This window comes from Ahaetulla prasina, chromosome 1 (assembly GCF_028640845.1).
Source record: "Ahaetulla prasina isolate Xishuangbanna chromosome 1, ASM2864084v1, whole genome shotgun sequence".
In the NCBI taxonomy this organism is placed as follows: domain Eukaryota; kingdom Metazoa; phylum Chordata; class Lepidosauria; order Squamata; family Colubridae; genus Ahaetulla; species Ahaetulla prasina.
This window is the reverse complement of record NC_080539.1, coordinates 233,887,809-233,910,609: the sequence shown is the minus strand read 5'-3', so window position 1 is coordinate 233,910,609 and position 22,801 is coordinate 233,887,809.

Genomic DNA, 22,801 nt, shown 5'->3' with positions numbered 1-22,801 from the left:
CAATAGCCACATCATCCAGTCTCTCTGCCATCTCTTTTCTTGTGGGAGGATAGGTTAGGGGTCTTACCAGGCCCTGTGTGAATAATTCCTGTGTGAACATCAGCTTCATGCATTTAGGCATACTGAATTTCTACTGTTAACTATTTCCATTATTCAGCTTTTCCAGCCTCGGTTTGCTGCTTGCTGTGTTCATACGGAGTCCTTTCTAGACTATTTGTCCTTTTGGATTAAATCAGTAGATGTAGCAACAACATGTCAGGGCCCACAAACTGTTAGCAGGATGTCTGAATAATCAAACTGAATTCAAGGAATTAAAAAACCTGACAACTTTGTCTCGGACTAAAGAGAGACAGAACAAAAATAGAATAATGGAAAACGTTTTAAATTCAGTCTTTAAATTCTGGTAGTAAAATGTGGATCAAAGCAAACTATTTTTTTAAAAAAAACAAAAGCAATGAACTAAACAAACAAGACGTCCTGGTCTAAAGATGAGTTGTTTAGACTTTTAGTTGTGGGCAAATGGAATAAAAGGATTATGCCTGTTATTAGACATATTGAAGTAAAATTCAAGGAGAAATTAACTCTCAAATTAAATTAAATTAATTCCAGTGCAAATGCATGTTCTGTCCAAGAGATTAGCTGGCTTTCTTCTGCTTCATGTTATAAGTCAAGCAGATAAGGATGGGTCATCAGCAGTCAATTCAAAACATTAGAGCAGGGGGTCTCCAATCTTGGCAACTTTAAGACTTGTGGACTTCAACTCCCAGAATTCTGGGAGTTGAAGTGCACAAGTCTTAAAGTTGCCAAGATTGGAGACCCCTGCATTAGATTTTCCTTGATTTTTCCTTAGCCAAGGATGTGCACAGAAAAATTGCAAGGGTTGAAAGATTACTTTCACGCAATCTTCACATCCCCAAATTAGCTATTCTGCCTGGATGATGCTTTTTAGGATAGATATCTGAAAATCTGGCTAGCCTTCAAGCACTTCATTTTGAATGGAAAAGAGTGAGCAGGAGAAGTAATCCTTGAAGGATACCTGTTGCTTGATGGGCATGCTGAAAAATGGCCACCTAACCTAAGTTTCCATGAATTTTAGATATCAAAAGAATCTCAAACTGTGACCTGCCTCCACTTCAGAGATGGTATTCAGCAGGTTCTGACCAGTTCTGGAGAACCGGTAGCGGAAATTTTGAGTAGTTCGGAGAACCAGTAAATATCACCTCTGACTAGCCCCGTCCCCATCTATTCTCTGCCTCCCAAGTCCCAGCTGATTGGGAGGAAATGGAGATTTAAAATATCGTTCCCCTGACATGTCCACCAAGCCATGCCCACCAAGTCACGGCCACAGAACTGGTAGTAAAAAAATTTGAATCCCACCACTGGACTTGGATACTCAGAATTTCCAACCAAAATGGACAGCTGTTGAGGAAGGTTGCATTGAGCTAAACACCCCAGCAGACAAGCTCAGGGTCCAAAAAAATCTTGACAGACTTGAACAATGGGCCCTATCCAACAAAATGAAATTTAATGTGAAGAAAAGCAAGGTTTTACACTTAAGCAGGAAAAACCAAAGGCACAAGTATAGAGTAGGTGAAACCTGGCTCAAAAACAGTATGAGAGTTTCTGTTTTGAGTTGGAATCCTAGTGGACAATCACTTAAACCTGAGCCAGCAGTGTGCGGCAGCAGCCAAAAAAAGCTAATACAATCCTTGGTTGTATAAACAGAGGCATAGAATCAAAATCACACGAAGTAATAGTACCACTTTATAAAGCCTTAGTAAGGCTACACCTGTAATACTGCATCCAGTTTTGGTCACCACATTTCAAAAAAGATGTTGAGACTTTGGTAAAGGTGCAAAGAAGAGCAACTAAGATGATTAAAAGCCTGGAGACAAAAACATATGAAGAACAGTTGCAGGAAATGGGTATGGCCAGTCTAGAGAAAAGAAGGATTAGAGGTGACGTGATAGCAGTATTCCAGTATTTGAGGGGCTGCCACAAAGAAGAGGAGGTCAACTTGCTTTCCAAAGCACCAGAAGGCAAGACAAGAAACAATGGATGGAAACTAACCAAGGAGAGATGCAACCTGGAATTAAGGAGAAACTTCCTAACAGTGAGAACAATTAACCAGTGGATCAGCTTGCTTTTAGAAGTTGTAGGTGCTTCATCACTGGAGGTTTTTAAGAAAAAATTGGATGACCACCTATCGGAAATGGTATAGGGTCTCTTGCTTGAGCAGGGAGGGTGGAATAGAAGACCTCCAAGGTCCCTTCCAGCTCTATTCTGATTGAAGCTAAACGTAATCTGCTAACTACATATTTACGTAGTTACGTAACTATAACTATATGTATATCACAATCCTGTCTCTATAGTTTCTGTGGATTTGCAGCAATAAAGACAAGGATTCTCTTGCTGAAGAATTCCTCTGTATTTTTATATTCTTTTAAGTTTGCTCTCAATTTTTTAAAAAGAGATTATTAATGAAACTCTTATGGTCAGATTGGGATGGAAATGGCCAACACATGTGCGCGAAAGCTTTGTGTCTTGTGGTCTAATCCTCTCGTCAGCATTCTGGTTTTCCAATTTTAATTTCTGAACTGAAATTTTGCTTGGGGGCAACCCAAACTTGGGGCAACCAGGGAGATGTTGGAAAAAGGTGGATAAGAAATGAGAAATGTCATACCTTCTGACAACTTCCATAACACATATAGGAAATCCTCAACTTACCACCATTCATTTAGTAACCATTTCAACTTACAATAGCACTGAAATAGTGACTTATGACATATTTTCCACACTTACGACCATTACAGCATCCTCATGGCCACATGATCAAAATTCAGACACTTGGCGACTGGTTCATATTTATGACAGTTGTGGTGTCCCGGAGTCATGTGCTCGCTTTTTGTGGCTTTCAACGGGGAAGCTAGATTCGCTTAACAGCCATGTTACTAAGTTAACAACTGCAGTGATTCAGTCAACAACTGGGGCAAGAAAGGTCGTAAAATGGAGCAAAACCAGGGGTGAAATCCAGCAGGTTCTAACAGGTTCTGGAGAACCAGTAGCGGAAATTTTGAATAGTTCAGAGAACCAGCAAATACCACCTCTAGCTGACCCGAGAGTGGGGTGGGAATGGAGATTTTGCAATATCCTTCCACTGCCACGCCCACCAAGCCATGCCCACAAAACCAGCAGAGAAAAATTTTGGATTTCACCCCTGGGCAAACTCACTGTCTGACTTAGCTCAGGAATTTTGGGCTCAATTTGTTGTCGTAAGTCAAGGACTAATGGTATTTTATTAACGTGAAAGCTAAGCAGGGGCTAGACCTTGGATGTGAGACTATCCAGAGTCTGAAATCTGCACTTCAGGGGTGATGGCAACAGCAGATTTCTATACAGAAGCCAGAAAAACTGCATGGGTTGTACATTCAAAAGCGCAACCAATGAAAAGCAATTGCAAGGATCTTGAGAAGAAAGAAGAAACAGGCAAGCTTCCTTCATAATGAAAGAAAACGTCTCAGAAACTGCAAGACAGTATTTACACAGCATTGACTGCAACTCATCCTCTCGTAGATGCTACGGAAAGAATACTCAAGCTTCAGGGGTAGCTTTACTCAGTTCACCAGAGAAAACAACTAATGAACCAGTGAGGACAAACAATGAAGAACTTTAGATAAGTCACGCTGGCTCAGACCTCATTCCAGTCCTCATATCCTGCTTCCCCAGTCAGATGTTCTCAAAGAAACCCACAAGCAAGGTATTCATCAATTAATATTTGAAAGTCTACTATCTCTAAATATGAAGGTCTTATTGGTCATCTAATGTTTGAGAGTCTAAGCACTTCATGTTAGAAAAGAGAAGTTTTCCTTTCTTGGTTAATTTCTCCTCAGATTCTCTCTCTCCTTTCATTCTTTACACAAAAGCAATACTTTTAATTTGGCGTGCAAAGGCGTGTTGCTTAGAGGATAACTGTCAACAAAAGGTGTTTTGTTTTCTCACTCACATCTGCTCTCCTTCTTCTGGCAGGCTCCAAAATTCTCACCACTTCCTTCCCCATTATCCAAGCCTTTCCCTGTTCTCCAGGAACTCTGCACTATTTCAAAATTCACTCATCAGGCATTTGCGCTGATAGAGTTTGAAAAGAGAAATAGCAGAGCTCTGTCTTAATCATCATTTAAAAATACCTACATGCTTAAGAACCTGACTCACCTACTCAAGTGGGATAATGTTTAAGTGAAGCAAGAATAGATTTCACCCATGCTGCTAACCATTCTAAGTTATCTCAGAACAGAGCGAATGTAAGCAACATTTGCAGTACCAGTTTAACAGGACAGGTATGATAGTATAGGCTGAAAGTAGAGGTGGGTTTCAGCAGGTTCTGACCAGTTCTGGAGAACCGGTAGCAGAAATTTAGAGTAGTTTGGAGAACCGGTAATAAAAATTCTGACTGGCCCCGCCCCCATCTATTCTCTGCCTCCCATGTCCCAGCTGATCAGGAGGAAATGGGGATTTTGCAGTAACCTTCCCCCGAATTGGGGAGGAAATGGAGATTTTGCAGTATCCTTCCCCCGAATTGGGGAGGGAATGGAGATTTTGCAGTATCCTTCCCCCGAATTGGGGAGGGAATGGAGATTTTGCAGTATTCTTCCCCTGGATTGGGGAGGGAATGGAGATTTTGCAGTATCCTCTCTCTGGAGAGGGGTGGGAATGGAGATTTACAATATCCTTCCCACCAAGCCATGCCATGCCATGCCCACCGAGCCACACCCACAGAACCGGTAGTAAAAGAATTTGAAACCCACCACTGACTGACAGGTGTTGTTGGAAACAGAGTTGCAGACTAAGTCATGCAAATTAAGGACTCAGAGGAAAAAGTGGTTCTTGCGTGCATGTATGAAGCTGCCCTAAATTTGCTTTATTCGTTTATTTGATTAACTGATGTATTTTTTGAAGTGCCCTTCCATTCAACAGTTGAATGAGATGAGGTATAGTAAGATAATGGGGAAAAAAAAGAATAAATTACAATTAACGAAAAATGCAAAGCAGCTGAAAGAATACATACATTATAATAAAAAAAGAGAGAATAGTTTCTACAACCAAAGTCCAGGAATAAATTGTCAATTTTCACAATGGAGGAAGGTAAATGGTCAGGTTCAGATATTAAAAGTACCTGGTTGAACTTGTCTGGCATTGGAAGCGAAGTAGGATTGGGTCTGGTTAATAGGGATGGGAGATTAGCAGGAAATATCTGAGGTAGAAGTTAGCCTGGACAATATTTAAAAAAAAATAAAAATCCCAGAGGAGTGCAGTGGGAAATGACTTGCATATTATGGCCAAGAATACTGTGAAAATGCAACCAGAGATATATGTAAATCGGAAGAAGGATTTACATTTACTCTCTAGGATCTGCTTTCTTTAACTTATGCAGAACTTTTTTAGGACTTTTATTGATTGATATCGTTCCCTAGTTTTTAATCTTTTAGAGATGAGGGGTGAAGGCATTACAGAATGCTTACAGGCCCTATTAAACTCACTGGGGCTACTTCTGAAGAAATAGACGTGAGTCTGCATAACACAAAGACAGTTCTCTTCTGGTTGTTCCCATTGCGATTAAGAATTCCTCTGAGGCTCATTATCTAGAGGCTTATCTGGGGAGAGAAGGTATCCTTTAATCTAGCCTTAAACCTTAAGTCCCATTTATTTCTCTCCAGATGTGGTGGACTTTAGCTCTTATCATGAATAGCCAATCTTTCTTTCTTTCTTTCTTTTTCTTTCTTTCTTTCTTTTTTTTGGCCAAAAGAAATAGTAAAGTCCTACAGGTGTATATAGAATAGAATAGAATAGAATAGAATAGAATAGAATAGAATAGAATAGAATAGAATAGAATAGAATAGAATTTTTTATTGGCCAAGTGTGATTCGACATACAAGGAATTTGTCTTGGTGCATATGCTCTCAGTGTACATAAAAGAAAAGATACGTTCATCAAGAATTCTAAGGTATATTTCCCATACATCTATGCCAAAAAGTCAGTGCTGTTTATCCTTACATCTCATATTATCAAATGATGTCCAACTGTTTTAGCTTGACAAGTGCACATGCTAATTCAGTAAGAAGAGTTGATTTTACCATTACTGCTACAGTACGTGGAATTGAATTAAAAAACAGGAGAAGACACCTCTCCCAGCTAATTCCTCCCTGTCTTGGCTAATTGAAACAATCTTCTAATTGTTCCTCCATTCATTGCATTGTTTCTTTCCTCTTCTCTGAGGAATTGGAGGCTCTTTAGGCAAAGCTTGAAAATCTACAAATTCCTCAAGCACCTTGCTGTGAATCCGAGTGCCCGCAATTGCTAAAATTACTTCCAATATCGTTAAAGGCCAAGATTTTATTTATTTGTTGGTGACAGGCAGTTGAGAGTGTATTTTCCAGCATTGCTGCCATCAAGTGAGTTCCTCTCACCATCCCAAGTCCTTTCCGCAGTTCATAAATTGTAAACCTAAGCAGAGAAGCCATGTGGATCTTTCTTGGTCCCAAATCACTAGCTAGTTTATCCTTGAATATAATTGTAGGCACAGAGGCAGCTGGCAGCTGTCCTGTAGGGGAATCAAAGATACCATTTTGAGGGATGCAGCTAGTCACCTCGGGCACCAGATGCCGCCTTGTTTTCAGCCCTCTGGTCCTCCTTAAGCCACCTGTGTACCTCATTTAACATACAGCAGTGATCTTGATTGCCGTTTGAGCACAATACAATGCCCATGGAGGCTGAAAGTAATTCTGCCAGGAAAGGAGCAAGGGAAGGGTACGTCAACCTTAGCAATATCTTCTTTAGGGGTTTTGCCATAATAAAAGTTGGGGTCTCCCTGAAGCTCAGGTCTTTGCAATCCAGCCTCTTAAACTAGAACCAACTGGGGTTTCCGAGCAATGCCAAGCTGTCTTCGTTTATGACATTGAGCCTGGCTTTGTTTTCTTAACAATGACAGAACGGTCAGCAACTCTGTAAAAATATACAGTACGGTCATGTTTATGTTCCACATCAAACATCCCAAGAGGGAAGGTAGACAGACAGAATGTCTCCCCCCCCCCCCCACATTCTTCTTCTTTTGAAGTAAAATCCTCTATTTGAGATTAGGAAAAATTAGGAACATAAAGCTGAGTGACATATTTTGTTTGAGAACAGGGGTTCAGGAGGCGAAAGGATCTCGTATTCAGTTTTGAACAACACAGAAGTATGCGTCATCTTCTAACCGGTCTGCTAACAGGACTGCAGAGGCAACAGTGCTGCTGTCTGTATGCTGCTCTCTTATTTAAACACACGCATTTCCTTGGGGAATAAGCCCACTGGCCTCAATGAACAGGGCTGCAGCTTTCATAAAAGAGAACACGATTGGTCTTTATCTGAACCTGCTGGGCATCCCCCTCCTGCCTCAGAAATTTCCAGCAAAAAGAAGGAACGCTTGCCAGAAACCCCTCCAATCCTTCCCTCGACTTCCCAAAGTCAGAATCTGCCTACAATTCCCTTCACCTCCAAACTTTCTGCGGTGGCTGTAATTATCTGCCAGCATCAGAAGACTCGGGTTTTTCCTTCTTCAAACGATTCTTACAAGGCCATTCTCTCTCTCCCTCTTTAGTTTAAAAATGAGGTTGATAATGATAATGTTCCTCCCATAGAGAATCGCCTACTTTTTAATGATCCCCATAGTTTCCTCTTTACATAAATGACTAAATCCTCACAGAATCTCTGCCTTGATTAGCACTCCTGCTAGTAAAATTTCACATACTAAATCAGCACCAGCTGTAGCAAGAAAGAATGAAAAGGCAAGTGTAAATGTTCCATATGCCCTACCAAATTGGCATCTGTGTCAGTAACCCTGTGTTCCTTAAACAATTGTATACATACATTCTCCCAAGTGTGGTTGCTTACAGGATTTTGCATGTCAAAATCCCCTTTCTGTGCTATACCACTGAGAGGCTAAGACTAAAATCAGCAGATTTTTTTTTGTTGTTTTTGCTTTTCAAACATCTTACATTTCCCTTCCTGTATCTAAGCCCCATGGAGTCAAAATAAAGGGAAATAATCTGGAGTTTATGCTTTACCTTATCTTGACAGACACTTGGTATAACATGCCATCTAAAGCTGAGAGTTAATAACTACGTGTGACTTTGCCATGTTCAAGAAATGCGCAGTTCAAAGCTTTTAAATAGAACAAATTTTACATTTACTGAGAAATGCCCACATTATTATTATTGAAAACAAAATTGCAGAAATTTATGTGTTTTGTCCTCCAGCTTTCTGCTCTGTTTGAACTAGTACGCCATTTTGATTTGGTGCGGGAGAGGTCGCTTCAGATGACTATACAGGCAATCCTTGACTTATAACCATTTGTTTAGCGATCATTCAGAGTTACAATGGCATTGAAAAAAAAATGACTTATAATTGGTCCTCACACTTACAACCATCACTGCATCCCCATGGTCATGTGAGCAACATTCGGGAGCTTGGAAACCAGAATGCATTTACAACAGTTGCAGTGCTCCAGAGTCATGTGACTGCCATTTGCAATTTCCCCAGTCAAATAAAGTCAAATGGTGGGAAGCTGGGTTTGCTTAATGACTGTGTCATTCATTCACCAACTACAGTGCCTCTCTAAACAACTGTTGCAAAAAACTTTGTAAAATCAGACATGACTCACTTAACAACTGCCTTGCTTAGCAACAAAAAATTTGTTCCCAATTGTGGTCATAAGTTGAGGATTACCTGAAACATACTTCGGTGGAAAGAGATCAATCAGCTGACAGTGTCATTATGAGGATGCTAATCACGTCTTGCAATCTTGCTATGAAATGTCAAGAGGCATGCCAGTTTATACCAACCAACTCTGGGGAAGCCGCATGGCTTGCCAGGAAATGAAAATACCGTCAGGAGATTTTGTTGGACCTTAAAATTAAACTTTCTGGAAGTTTTGCGTAGCTGAATATTTGGGGTTCTTTTTACAAATCCAAAAGCAACCAGGAAAATCAATGAAGGAGAAATGCAAAGTTCTTTGCTATACTTTTAAAATCTGTTCCATTATCTTTGGCTTTATCCAACTCAGATTTTTTCCAGAAGACTCCGGTACATTTTGCTCCAGGACCTGAGCGGTATTTATCTAATAAGCACTTTCTGCCTACCAGTGTTGCAATAGCAGTTTTCACAGTAGTCTCGGTGTCAAATTGCCCTTCCCTCAGCAGGGATTGTTAAGCTTTTCCGTATTATACTTCCAATGTGCTCATGAGCTGGAATTGGGAGATAGAAATTTCCTTTGAAGTTTGAATTTTTGAACACACTGGGAGTAAACGAGCTCCAATTCCTCCACAGTTAAACAATTCTGGCACACAGGGATTAGGGCTAAATATTGTACCCAATTTTCTAATTAGGCTGTTGCAATATTTACTACACAATGTTTGAGGGGAAAAGCAGATTCTAATTACTGCAAAGCTTCTTGACCAAATAGAATACCTGGCCTCTGAAATATAACATCTAGGGCAGTGGTGAAATCTGAACCAGTTTACTACTGGTTCGCTGACTGCACATGTGCGCTGCACGTGCATGCACAGTGCGCACCATGCACCCAAAAATATGCTTTTAAAAGTAAAAAAAAAGGCTCTGATGATCAGGCAGCTCAGCTGTAATCATCAGAGCTTCTTTTTTTTACCTTTTAAAAGCTTTTTTACAACCTATTCTGGTGAATAGGTTGTAAAAAAATGCTTTTAAAAGTAAAAAAAAGGCTCTGATAATCAAGTGGCTCAGCTGTGATCGTCAGAGCCTCTTTTTTTACCTTTTAAAAGCATTTTTTTTAAAAAAAATGCAGCAAGTGGGCAAGTGGGTGACCTGGCGATTGGGTGGGCATGGGGGGGGAAGGGATTTTTGCTACCGGTTCTCTGAACCATCCATCGCCATCCCTACCAGATCGGCCGATCTGGTCCAAACCAGGAGCATTTCACTCTTGATTTAGGGCCTTTGAGGTTGGTTGGTTTTTTATTTTTATTTTTTTTTAAAGGAAAACACCAGAAGTTCTAAAACTGTGGTAAGTTTCTACCGGCTTTGCCAGACCCAGAAAATTTGGGGGCACAACAAAAATTTCTAGGTGTGCCTCAAAATTCATCATCCCACAAGTTTTTCCTCTGCTGATAATTCAGTTAACCCTGTGCAAGTTAGGAAGGACAATGTTTTACATCGGTCTGATTTTTATGAAGGTTTCTTACTGATTGCGTTCAGCAACTAGATGCTTTCAAATTCTGTGGTACTTCCAGAATTCCCAAATGCTGGCTGATATTTGTTAAACTGGGAGAGAGGGTAATCCACAATGCCATATTCAAAGCAGTGGTGAACTCCAACATTTTTTTACTACCGGTTCTGTGGACATGGCTTGTTGGATGTGGCAGGATAAGGATACTGCAAAATGTCCATTCTCACCCCACTCTGAGACCAGCCAGAGGTGGTATTTGCCAGTTCTCCGAACTACTCAAAATTTCCGCTACCAGTTCTCCAGAACCTGTCAGAACCTGCTGGATTTCACCCCTGATTCAAAGGGTGCCAGCTTGAGATCTTATAATAATCTGTCTCCCATCTGAAGCCTTTTGCAGGGATGATGGTTTGCCTTATTTTTTTCCCCTCCAGAATATCAAATCTTGTTTGGCCTGAGAAAAATAAGTTTAGTATGTACACATAATTAGTAAAACTTATTACTGCTATATTCATAATCACATTATGATCTTTGGATAGGCTGGGCTATTAATTCCTTTGTCCTCTTGCCAGATTTGGGCTAAACCCAACAGGCCTGTTCATAGGATTCTGGAGAGACCACTGTGTGTTGGAGATGCATATGTTCTTCTTGGCTGTAAACCCTTTTGTATTTGGAATCTACCAAGACCTCAAGAATTGTGGACTTTTCAGGAATGGGAACTAGCTAAGGAGAAGAATTAAACCAGACTATCAGAAAGATAGATTTGATTTGCAGCAATGGATTATTGGTATGTGGTGTTTACCAGGATTGCCAGGGTTTGAATTGGGGTCGCTGGGTGGAATGTGTGGCTGCTGGTTGAAAAAATAATTAAAAAAAGAAAAACCTCTAGGCATTCTTGTTAAATATATTTTGGCATTTTCCAATGACGATATCATTTTTAGGCTTTTCTACCCTTTTTCTTTTAGTACTATTAATGAATTTGAAGTTACATGGTCTTGTTAATACTATTATATATGTGTTGATTGATTGACTTTGTGCCATCAAGTGATTTTCAACTTTTAGCAATCACACAGATAGATTTATGATGATTTATCCCATATCTGTTCTTTCAGGTTTTTCAGTGATACATGCATCACCTTTGTAACTGAGTCCATCCACCTCTCTGCTGGTCATCCTCTTCTCTTCCCTTCTATCTTTCCCATCATTAGAACCTTTTTCAGAAAGTTGGGTCTTCACTTTGTACATTGAAGAATGATAATTTGAGCCTGGATTTTTTTTTCCTCCTCATCAAAAGATTAACCAAGATTATGCACCAAGACAAATTCCTTGTGTGTCCAATCTTGGCCAATAAATTTTTTTATTCTAGTCTAACCAATCCCATCTGGGCAGACATTTTGTGCAGAGGAGGTTCCTAAATGACATCACGGTTCCAATTGGCCCACTACAGGATAATCCCAGTCATCTGACCAGGGGCATCTTTACCTCCAAAGCTACCTCTGTTTTGGCTGCTGGAGAGGCAGAATGTACATAGCAACCAGCATTTTAGTATTGTATTGTATTGTATTGTATTGTATTGTATTGTATTGTATTGTATTGTATTGTATTGTATTGTATTGTATTGTATTGTATTGTATTGTATTGTATTGTATTGTATTATTTTTTATTTATTATATTATAAGCCAGATAGGTGATCATGGGCCAGTCAGTTTCTCTCAGCTCCAAGAAGCAGGCAAGGGGAAACCATATCTGAAATCTTGCTCTGGAAAATACAGAGACTTGTCCAGGCAGTCACTAGGTGTCAAAACTGACTGAAAAGTATCAAACCGCCCCCCGCAAATAAAAAAGGCTTCGATAGTCCAAATTTTCAGGATTCTGATAACATTGGCAATGCTCTATCAAATCCTGTTCCTGTCAAAAGTGGTGTTCCTAAAGGCAGCGTTCTTGGACCAACACTCTTCATACTATACATAAATGATCTCTGTGACCATATCTCAAGTTATTGTGTTCTCTTTGCTGACGATGTCAAACTATTTAACACCACCAACAATACTACTACCCTTCAAAAAGACCTTGACTTTGTATCCGATTGGTCTAAAACTTGGCAACTCCAAATCTCAATCAGCAAATGCTCAGTCTTACATATTGGAAAAAAGAACCCAAACATTAAGTACAAGCTTGATGGACATTACCTTACTGATGACCCCCACCCTGTTAAAGACCTTGGAGTTTTCATATCAAATGATCTAAGTGCCAAAGCCAATTGCAACTACATAGCAAAAAAGGCTCTAAGAGTTGTAAACCTAATTTTGCGTAGCTTCTTTTCCAAAAACTCTACACTACTAACCAGAGCATACAAAAAATTTGCTAGACCAATTCTTGAATACAGCTCACCTGTCTGGAACCCATACCACATTTCTGACATTAATACAACTGAACGCATCCAGAAATATTTTACAAGAAGAGTTCTTCGCTTCTCTTAAAACAACAGAATACCTTATACCACCAAACTTGAAATCCTGGGATTAGAAAATTTAGAACTCCGCCGACTCCGACAAGACCTGTGTTTAACACATACAATCATCTATTGCAATGTCCTTCCTGTTAAAGACTACTTCAGCTTCAATCGCAATAATACAAGAGCAAACAATAGATTCAAACTTAATGTTAACCGTTTCAATCTTGATTGCAGAAAATATGACTTCTGTAACAGAGTTGTTAATGCTTGGAACACACTACCTGACTCTGTGGTGTCTTCTCAAACTCCCAAAAGCTTTAATCAAAAACTGTCTACCATTGACCTCACCCCATTCCTAAGAGGACTATAAGGGGTGTGCATAAGAGCACAAAAGTGCCTACTGTTCCTGTCCTATTGTTTCCTTTCTTTATATATACGCTTATATGTTGTATGGTTGTTTCATGCTTATGCTTATATATACTGTTGTGACAAAAAAACAACAACATTCATCTGGTGATAAAAGGGCTTTTCAAGATATCTTATACTTTGATAATGCAAGTAACTATTCAGGTTAGCGTATCCCAATCATTTATAAATCGAGAATTTCCTCCTCCTTCCCCTTGCCTGCTTTCTCTTGTACTTTTTCTTCAAAGAGTTGTTATTTTTCTTATTTCATTCTTCTAGCTTCTGGACATATTGGCATTGCTTTTCTTTGTTTCCTTGAGGAAAGTTCAGAACCAAACAAGTAGAGGTACCCAGTATGTCCTAATTTATACTGTGTGCATTTATGTGACACACCAACAATAGCATCACCACTATCACCACCAGTGCTCTACCTCTTAGCCACTAACACAAAATCTGACTCCCTGACTACTGCTGTGAGAAGCCCTCTAGGCCAGGGGTCTCCAAACTTTATAACTTTTAAGGCTTGTGGACAGAGGTGGGTTTCAGCAGGTTCTGACCAGTTCTGGAGAACTGGTAGTGGAAAATTTGAGTAGTTCAGAAAACCGGTAGTAAAAATTCTGACTGGCCCCACCTCCATCTATTCTCTGCCTCCCAAATGCCAGCTGATGGGGAGGAAATGGGGAATTTGCAGTAATCTTCCCCTGGACTGGGGTCGGAATGAGGATTTTACAGTATCCTTCCCCTGCCATGCTCACCAAGCCACGCCCAACAAACCATGCCATGCCCACTAAGCCACACCCACAGAACCAGTAGTAAAAAAAATTGAAACCTACCACTGCTTGGGGACTTCAACTCCCAGAATTCCTAGGTAGGAATTTTAGGTAGGAATTTCCAGAAGAAGTTCAAATGGACACAGAGTTTGTCTTTAAGGATTAATCACCATCTCCTGTTGGTATAACGTTGTTACTCATGAACCTTCTAGCCCATGACAAAAAATGTAATTTTGCTAATCTGTTTTAAAAGGAAGAAGAGTAAATAGAATAGTGGGTTGCATCAATGGTGAAATCCAATTTTTTTTACTACCGGTTCTGTGGGCGTGGCTTAGTGGGCGTGGTGTGGCTTGGTGGGCGTGGCAGGGGAAGAATACTGCAAAATCTCCATTCCCTCCCCACTCCTGGGGGAAGGATATTGCAAAATCTCCATTCCCACTCCACTCTGGGGCCAGCCAGAGGTGGCATTTGCCGGTTCTCTGAACTGCTCAAAATTTCCACTGCCGGTTCTCCAGACCCTGTCAGAACCTGCTGGATTTCGCCCCTGGGTCGCATGCATATTTATTTATATTTAAGAAGTCCAACTAAAATTAAAATAGTTTTTATATTCATGTGTGTTATGTGTACACAGGCATGCACGATACATACCCATACATTTGTGTACATTGTACGGATCATATCTAGGTCATGCGAATTTGGGGATGAATATGCAGAGAGAGTACATATATTCAAAATGATTAGCATGAGAGTTCATTTGAAAAGGTGATGGACAGTTCATCAGTTTGATTATTTTCTTTTAAATCCATCCTTCCCTCTTCGCTGGGAAAGGTTATGCTTTTAGTTTTAAAAAGAAAAGCCTTAAGAGATGGTTATGGCAAAAAATAACAAAGAATAACCGAGAAGACCAAAAGTGAAAGGCTCTTCAGATGAAGTTTAGCAAATTAAGTCATTGACCTGCAGAGGAGATTAATACAAACAAGGTGCCCCTTCTTCTGAAGTAATGAATATTCTTCAAACAGCAAGGGAGCCGCTGACTGCTGTTTGATGCTGATGACATTGAAAATTTAGGAGAAGCAAAATTCCATCATTTTTCATTTGTATGCAAATGTGCCAGTTCCAGAAATTAACCCCTGAACCCCATGTCAGTTTTCATCTGGAGGAATTCTTTTTGGCAAAGGCCATAGAGAGCAGCCTGGTGGCATTTCTGGGGTCACAAGGGCTCCCCTGAAAAATCAAAAGAAAGGGGGGGGGAGGAGGAGGAGGAGGAGGGGAGGGGGAGGAGGAGGAAATAATGGTGATAGTTGTTGTCAGGACAATGGATTGGTGAAAGAGAGGAAATCATAATGTCAGCCTTTGTTTACATCCTCCCTTCCACACATACACACACACATATAGGTGTTGACATAAAAAGCAAGAGAAACACCCTTCTCTGAGGCCCATCCCTTCTTGAAACAGAGAAAAGCCCCTAATCCTTTTCATTAGTTTAAAAGATGAAGCATGGGCCAATATCCAATCCTATTGCTCTTTCTTCCAGCAAGGTCTTCAACAGTTAGAAAAGTCCCTTTGTGTCTCAGCACCTTGGATAAATGCCACTATCTGCATGTGAAGGGGAAAGAGGTGATTGAGAGGGTTTCTTTTATTTTTCAAATGGATGTGGATTTAATTATGCTAATTTATACAGCTATAAAGCTTTTCCCTACCACCACCATCCCTCAGTCACATAAAGGGACTAGCAAATACAGGTGTCCTTCACTGCAGACATTTAACGTTTAACCTCAGCCGTGTTTTGAAAAAAAAAACGAGGCGAAAGGGTGGCCATGGTTAACAAGCAGGCGGTTTCCTGACAACTTAATGAGGAATCTCAGCAGTGGATACAGTACTTCCTCATAACAATCCTAAAGGATCAATGAGGGAATAGGAATTCAGCAGAGAACTCCCTACATTTCTCAGTTCGCCGTCCTTGACTCCGTCAGATCCTATAGACAGGGCCAATTTGCATCATGAAATAAAGAAGAATGTGGACCAAGGGGATACAAACTATGTCTGATATGGCTGCAGTGTTGATTTGGTCATATGGACAATTCCTGCATGACATACTTACAATTCTACACCCCACTGGGGTGCCTTGTTTATCTCAAAATCAACTGTTGTTTTGGCAAAGAAGGCATGCTATTTCTTGAATAAAAAGGGATCATATCGGAAGAAAATTTTATGGAAGTCAAATGAATCCAGGATATAAAGTGAGTTTTCTGGCCATCACGCCAATGACATTAGGGAAATCAGTAGTAATGAATCTTACAATATTCTCGATGGAATCAGTCTAGAACTGGGCCATATATTTTATTATTTATTTATTTGATTTTTATCCTACTGTTATTACTTTATAAGAAACACAAAGTGGTGAACACACACAATACTCTTTCTCCCTTCTGTTTTTCCGCACAGCAACAATCCTGTAAGATAAGTTGTGTTGTGATCTGCCAGCAGCCTGTGGAGCTGGCAGTGGAGTCGGACAGTGAGGAGGCTGGGGAGGACAATGGGTAAGTCCTGGAGTCAGGGGAAGGCCTGGGTGAGGGCTCTGCATCACAGGCAGAGATGGGGCCAGGGCCATCTGGGAGCGATGCACGGACTCCGGAGCCTCCAGAGGCGGAGAGACGAGAGGCAGAGGAAAAGGAGGAGCCTGTTCCTAGTGCATGCATGTGAAGAGCTGCCAAAAGGCAAGAGCAGCTAAAGCAAAAAGGACAACTCGGGAGTAAGGCCATGAGATGATTGGCCCCTCCCATAAAGCTTAAAAGAGCAGCAGCAGCTCTTGGGTTATTGATAGGAAAGCAACGTTGCTACAATTGTTTCGTGTTGTCATCTTCTGTGTCTGAACTTCATGGAGTTCTTGCCAAGAAAAGCCTTTGGCAGGGTGCCAAAGAAAACAAATGTTTGTGATAAGGCCAAAGGACTTTTTCTGAAGGACTTTGTTTTGGACTTAATTTGGACTAAGCTGAGAATGAAGTAGTTCTCAGCTGTTCTAATAAAATATGTTTGTTTAGGACTGATTGTGTCTGGTAATAATACCTAGATCACAGCGGGTTGGGCTGAGGAAGAATGACTGGTCCAAAGTCCCCCAGTCAGCTTTCATGACTAAGGTGAAACTAGAACTCACCATCTCCCAGTTCCTAAGCCAGCACCTTCAACACTACACCAAACTGACTCTCCAATATATTACAGGATCCAATCTGGGTCAGTCACCAGAGGTTTTGACTTCCAAGCTTTTGGACTCATGCTGGAGCCCATCCTCAGGGAACTTCTCTCTCACCATAACCATCCCAATTAGTGAGACTAAAGCTCAGAAGACAAAATCTCTGGTCCCAGTGACTGACCCAGATTGGATCTGGCAACATTATCCTGGGACACGTATATTCACTTTCATTCTCCAATGAAACTTAACTCTACGTCCTGTGAAACAAGCTGGCATGATGCTCTTCTTTCCCAAATGCTGCTCTTAGGCTGAAGTAATACATGTTTGCTAACTTGTTTGCTCAGAGGCCATTTACTTGACAATCTCTTGATTATAGAGACTGCCTTTGATTACTTTTCAAAATAACTCAGACCTTTGGAATGAGGGTTTGTCTTCAGAATTACGACCTGCATTTTATTCTTGTGGGTTTTTCCCCTTGAAATGAAAGTGCCAACCTTAGAGCCAGCCAAGTTTTGGTAAGGAGCCCAGTGATATATCACATTTCTTGGGCAGATCTCATTTTTGTAACTGCGCAGGAGTCCCTTTTTTAAAACAGGAAAATCTACCATACACAAGGCAAAGGGGTATGCCATGGCTTTTAACAGGTTTCAGGAATTGTCTTGGAATTTGCTCTACAGCCAAAGGCTAAAAGATTTAAAGGTTTACGCCTGGAAAAACATAGCTGAAATGTTGCCATCCATGCATTTTGTTTCTTGGCTGGAGACAAACAATTCCTTTTGGTACCAAATAAGATGCACAGTTCTCACAAAGCCTCTCTCCATAAAAACTAAAAAAAGATCAATTGTGTAAGAAATGCTTTCATGGGTGATTTTTTTTTATGCAAATGATTTTGTGAAAATCTCATTCCAAAGTGTGCTAATTTTATATGCTGTGATTGGGGAGGGGAAAATATCAGTCCAGGTGTAATTCTCTTCTTCCACATGTCAATCTTTTACACGTTGAATGATAGCAGACGGGAAATGTTTGGACTACTGAAAGGATAGCTGTATAAGTTACTAAAATATGTACTAATTCCATAAGCCTCAAATGCCTAGCATTCAGGAGTGAACTAAATGGAATTGGAAGGTAGACAGACAGTCTCTCAGTTTGCCATACAATGTTTAACCCTTTTGATATATGCTTCCTGCCTTCCCAAAGTGCTTAAAACCCTCAAGCAGTAGATAGGAAAGCATCATTATCTCTTTTGGTACACATAGAGCACAATTGGTAAGTTGAATGATTGCTCCATCTTTTCTGAGGCTACAAAGGACCAAAAGTGAAATATCTACTAAAGATCAGAAAGCGAGGCTAGCATCAGAAAGCTGGGAACACAGATGCATTCTTTTCCTTTGGCAGATTCGTATCAAGACAGAAAAACCAGAGTAACAGAGTTGGAAGAAACCTTGGAGGTCTTCTAGTCCAGTAGTGGGTTTCAGTTTCGGTCACTAGTGGTTTGCTCGCAGGCATGCGCGTGCTCATGCACACGTGTGATGCTACTGCGCATGCGCAGAGATGTCCGTACAGGTGGGTGGAGCCTCACACTGCCACTAGTACCGGTTCGCCTGACCTGGGGCGAACCAGGTAGCAACCCACCACTGTTCTAGTCCAACCGCCTGCTTAGGCAGGAAACCCTACATCACTTCAGACAAATGGTTATCCAATATCTTCTTAAAAATTTCCAGTGTTGGAGCATTCACAACTTCTGGAGGCAAGTTGTTCCACTCATTAATTGTTCTATTACACATTTATTGTAATATGGACAATACAGAATGCCAGCCATTTTTGTTTGTTGGAAATTGGGAAAAGTTCTCTATCCTCCTGCACAATTATCAACAATGGAGAAGCCGCCACAGTGGAGTGATACAATGCAGGATATACTAATAGAGTAAAACAGGAGTTTCCAACTTGGCAATTTTAAGAGTTGAAGTCCAAACGTCTTAAAGTTGCCAAGTTTGGAGACTCCTGGAGTAAAGGAATAATTGTAAGGTAGGTTTCAAAATCAACTTTACCCATCATCCAAGTTAAAGGGTACCTGTTTTCAGGTTTAAAATATAAGATATTGTTGAATAAGGTTTCATGATAAACGGAAAATAAGGTTTCATGATAAATGTCCCAATTCACAGTGTTTCCAGTAAATGATTGTATTATGGTTTTTGAGTTCATTATAAAACATTTTCTACTTAATAGAAAAATACAGCCTACATTCTGGTAGCCTTTAAAAGTAGTTTATTAGAATATCAATATATGAATGTAATATTTCTTAATAAGTCTTAACTTGATTATACTCTTACACTTAAATCATACAAACTATTACTTATAAATTCATTAGAGAATAGTATGTAAATAGCTAGTTATTCAATTATTTTGCAACTTTCTATCTGTTTAGATCAGGATTGCGTATAATAAAGTGTCACCAAAGGATAAAATGGAAAATACAACCCTTAAAAAAGTCTACCTTCTTTCCAAATCTGATGAGTATCAGATGGTTGGATTACCATTCCCATTGTTCCCAGCCGCCATAACCTTTTCACTAACAGGGCTGGGAGCTGCTAGACTGGGAGAAGTTTGTTATGTTCAAATTTTGCTTCCTTTTAAATTCAAGTGGGGAAGGAGGAATAGAGGATCTCAGTCTCTGTGAGGTGAAGTGTGTTCCACTAAAACTATGGAATTAAATATGGGCTTTTCTACCCCAATTAAATTAATAGAATTGAATAGAATTGGTTCCCACCAGAATCTAGCCTGGAAACCGAACTACTCCAGGGAGCAGATAGACTTCAGGACTTAAAGTCTTCCATTTGAGACTATATAGACTTTCTCTTCCATTTCCTTAATGCCTTTAAATTATCCCTCATCTGAATTTCCTTTCTTTCTCCTTTTTGGAATCTTTTACACAGGATCTTCCTTCTTGAAATTTAAAGATAAAAAGCAATAAAAGGCAAAAAGGATCAAGAGGTGGTATCTTTAGCCAAAGCTCATGTACAGTATTTGTCTGTATACGTGACATTTATAGCTCACCTTGCCTATTCATGTTTGGTCATTTTTACTAACTGACAAGGTAGTGTGTAAAAACACACTGCAGCTTAAATTAATTATGATACCCGATCTTGCAAACTGATAGTGGTAGATAACCATCGACCATGGTATCCTGCTGCGCCGGTTGGAGGGGTTGGGGGTGGGAGGCACCGTTTATCGGTGGTTCTCCTCCTACCTCTCTGACCGGACACAGACGGTGTTGACAGGGGGGCAGAGATCGACTCCGAGGTGCCTCATGTGTGGGGTGCCGCAGGGGTCGATTCTCTCACCCCTCCTGTTCAACATCTATATGAAGCCGCTGGGTGAGATCATCAGTGGCTTTGGGGTGAGATACCAACTGTACGCTGATGACACTCAGTTGTACTTTTCCACCCCGGGCCACCCCAGCGAAGCTGTCAAAGTGCTGTCCCGGTGTCTGGAAGCCGTACGGGTCTGGATGGGGAGGAACAGGCTCAAACTTAATCCCTCCAAGACGGAGTGGCTGTGGATGCCGGCACCTCGGTACAGTCAGCTGCAGATGCAGCTGTCTGTCGGGGGCGAGTCATTGGCCCCGATGGAGAAGGTACACAACTTGGGCGTGTTCCTGGATGGTCGGTTGTCCTTTGAAGATCATTTGGCGACCGTCTCCAGGAGACCTTTTTATCAGGTTCGCCTGATCCGCCAGTTGCGTCCCTTCCTGGACCGGGATGCCCTATGCACGGTCACTCATGCTCTCATTACCTCTCGCCTGGACTACTGCAATGCTCTCTACATGGGGCTCCCCTTGAAGAGCACCCGGAGACTTCAGCTAGTCCAGAATGCGGCTGCGCGGGTTATTGAGGGAGCGGTTCGGAGCTCCCACGTAACACCTATCCTGCACAGACTGCACTGGCTGCCTGTTGTTTTCTGGGTGCGCTTCAAGGTATTGGTTACCACCTTTAAAGCGCTCCATGGCTTAGGACCGGGCTACCTACGGGACCGTCTACTGCCGGCCTCTATCTCCCAGCGGCCGGTGCATTCCCACAGAGAGGGACTCCTCAGGGTGCCGTCAGCCAAACAGTGTCGACAGGCGGCCCCCAGGGGAAGGGCCTTCTCTGTGGGGACTCCTACCCTGTGGAACGAACTTCCCCTCGGGCTTCGACAACTACCTGACCTTAGGACCTTTCGCCGCGAACTTAAAACCTATTTATTTCATATGGCTGGACTGGCCTGATTTTAATTTTAAATTTTAATTGAATTGTTGATGGGTTTTAAATTTTGTAATTTTATGGGGTGTAATGTCATTTTAAATTTTCTGGCATATTTGAATCAGCTTTTTAAGGGTTGTTTTAATTATTGAGTATGTTTGTTTGTATTTTATTTGCCTGTTCACCACCCTGAGTCCTTCGGGAGAAGGGCGGTATACAAATTAAAACATTATTATTATTATTATTATTATTATTATTATTATTATTATTATTATTATTATTATTATTATTATTATTATTATTATTATAAAATAATAGCAATAGTGCTTAGAGTTATATTCTGCTTGATAGTGCTTTATAGTCCTCTCTAATCAGTTTATAGTACCAGCATATTGGCTCCAACAATCTGGGCTCTCATTTTATTGACCTTGGAAGGAAGGAAGGTTAAGTCAACCTTGAGCTGGTCAGGATCGAACTCCTGGCATTGGTCAGAGTTTGCCTGCAGTACTGCATTCTAACCGTTGTGCTACCCCCCGGCTCTTTGTTATTATAAAATAAATAATAAAAAAATGTTAAACCAGTCAATTGTTACAAGAATTTAGCATGATGGTTGTATCGGAGACTCAACCAATTAATGAATGAAACAATCTTTAGAATGACGTCCTTAGAAAACTTGCTAGAGTTTTCAAAGTATGTTTTCAAATGTGTAGGTTCTCCATTCCTTCTATATGAATGTTGTGAAACTGCTTTTTTTGGAGCGGGGAGGGGGGAGAGAAGGGGATACAATATACAGTATGCAAGATAATTGTGGTTTTTGTTTTTTTTTACATTTATATCCCGCCCTTCTCCGAAGACTCAGGGCGGCTTACATAGTGTAAGGCAATAGTCTCATTCTATTTGTATATTTATATACAAAGTCAACTTATTGCCCCCACAACAATCTGGGTCCTCATTTTACCTACCTTATAAAGGATGGAAGGCTGAGTCAACCTTGGGCCTGGTGGGACTAGAACCTGCAGTAATTGCAGGCAGCTGTGTTTAATAACAGGCTATCTTACCTCCTGACACCCCCATCCCTTTTCATAAAGAACAGATTTCCATTGGAACACAACTGCCGAAAATTGTAGAATAGAACTGCATGATGGAGAATGCATTCCCATCACATTCCATCCTGGAAACTGAACAACAAGTAATCCTCAACTTATAACCAATTGCTTAGCAACCATTTAAAATTACAAGAGACCCCCAAAAAGCTACATTCAAAGTTACAATGCTGCCCCTTCCCATGTTATCTGTCTGTCTGTCTATCTGTCTGTCTGTCTGTTTATCTATCTATCTATCTATCTATCTATCTATCTATCTATCTATCTATCTATCTATCTATCTATCTATCAACAAGTACAAGGAAACAAGTAACAGTATAGACATAGACATGGACACATGAAAAAAATTGGCACAAATGAAAGGATATAAATAGACAAAACATAGCCATAAACACATAGAATGATTGTATATAAT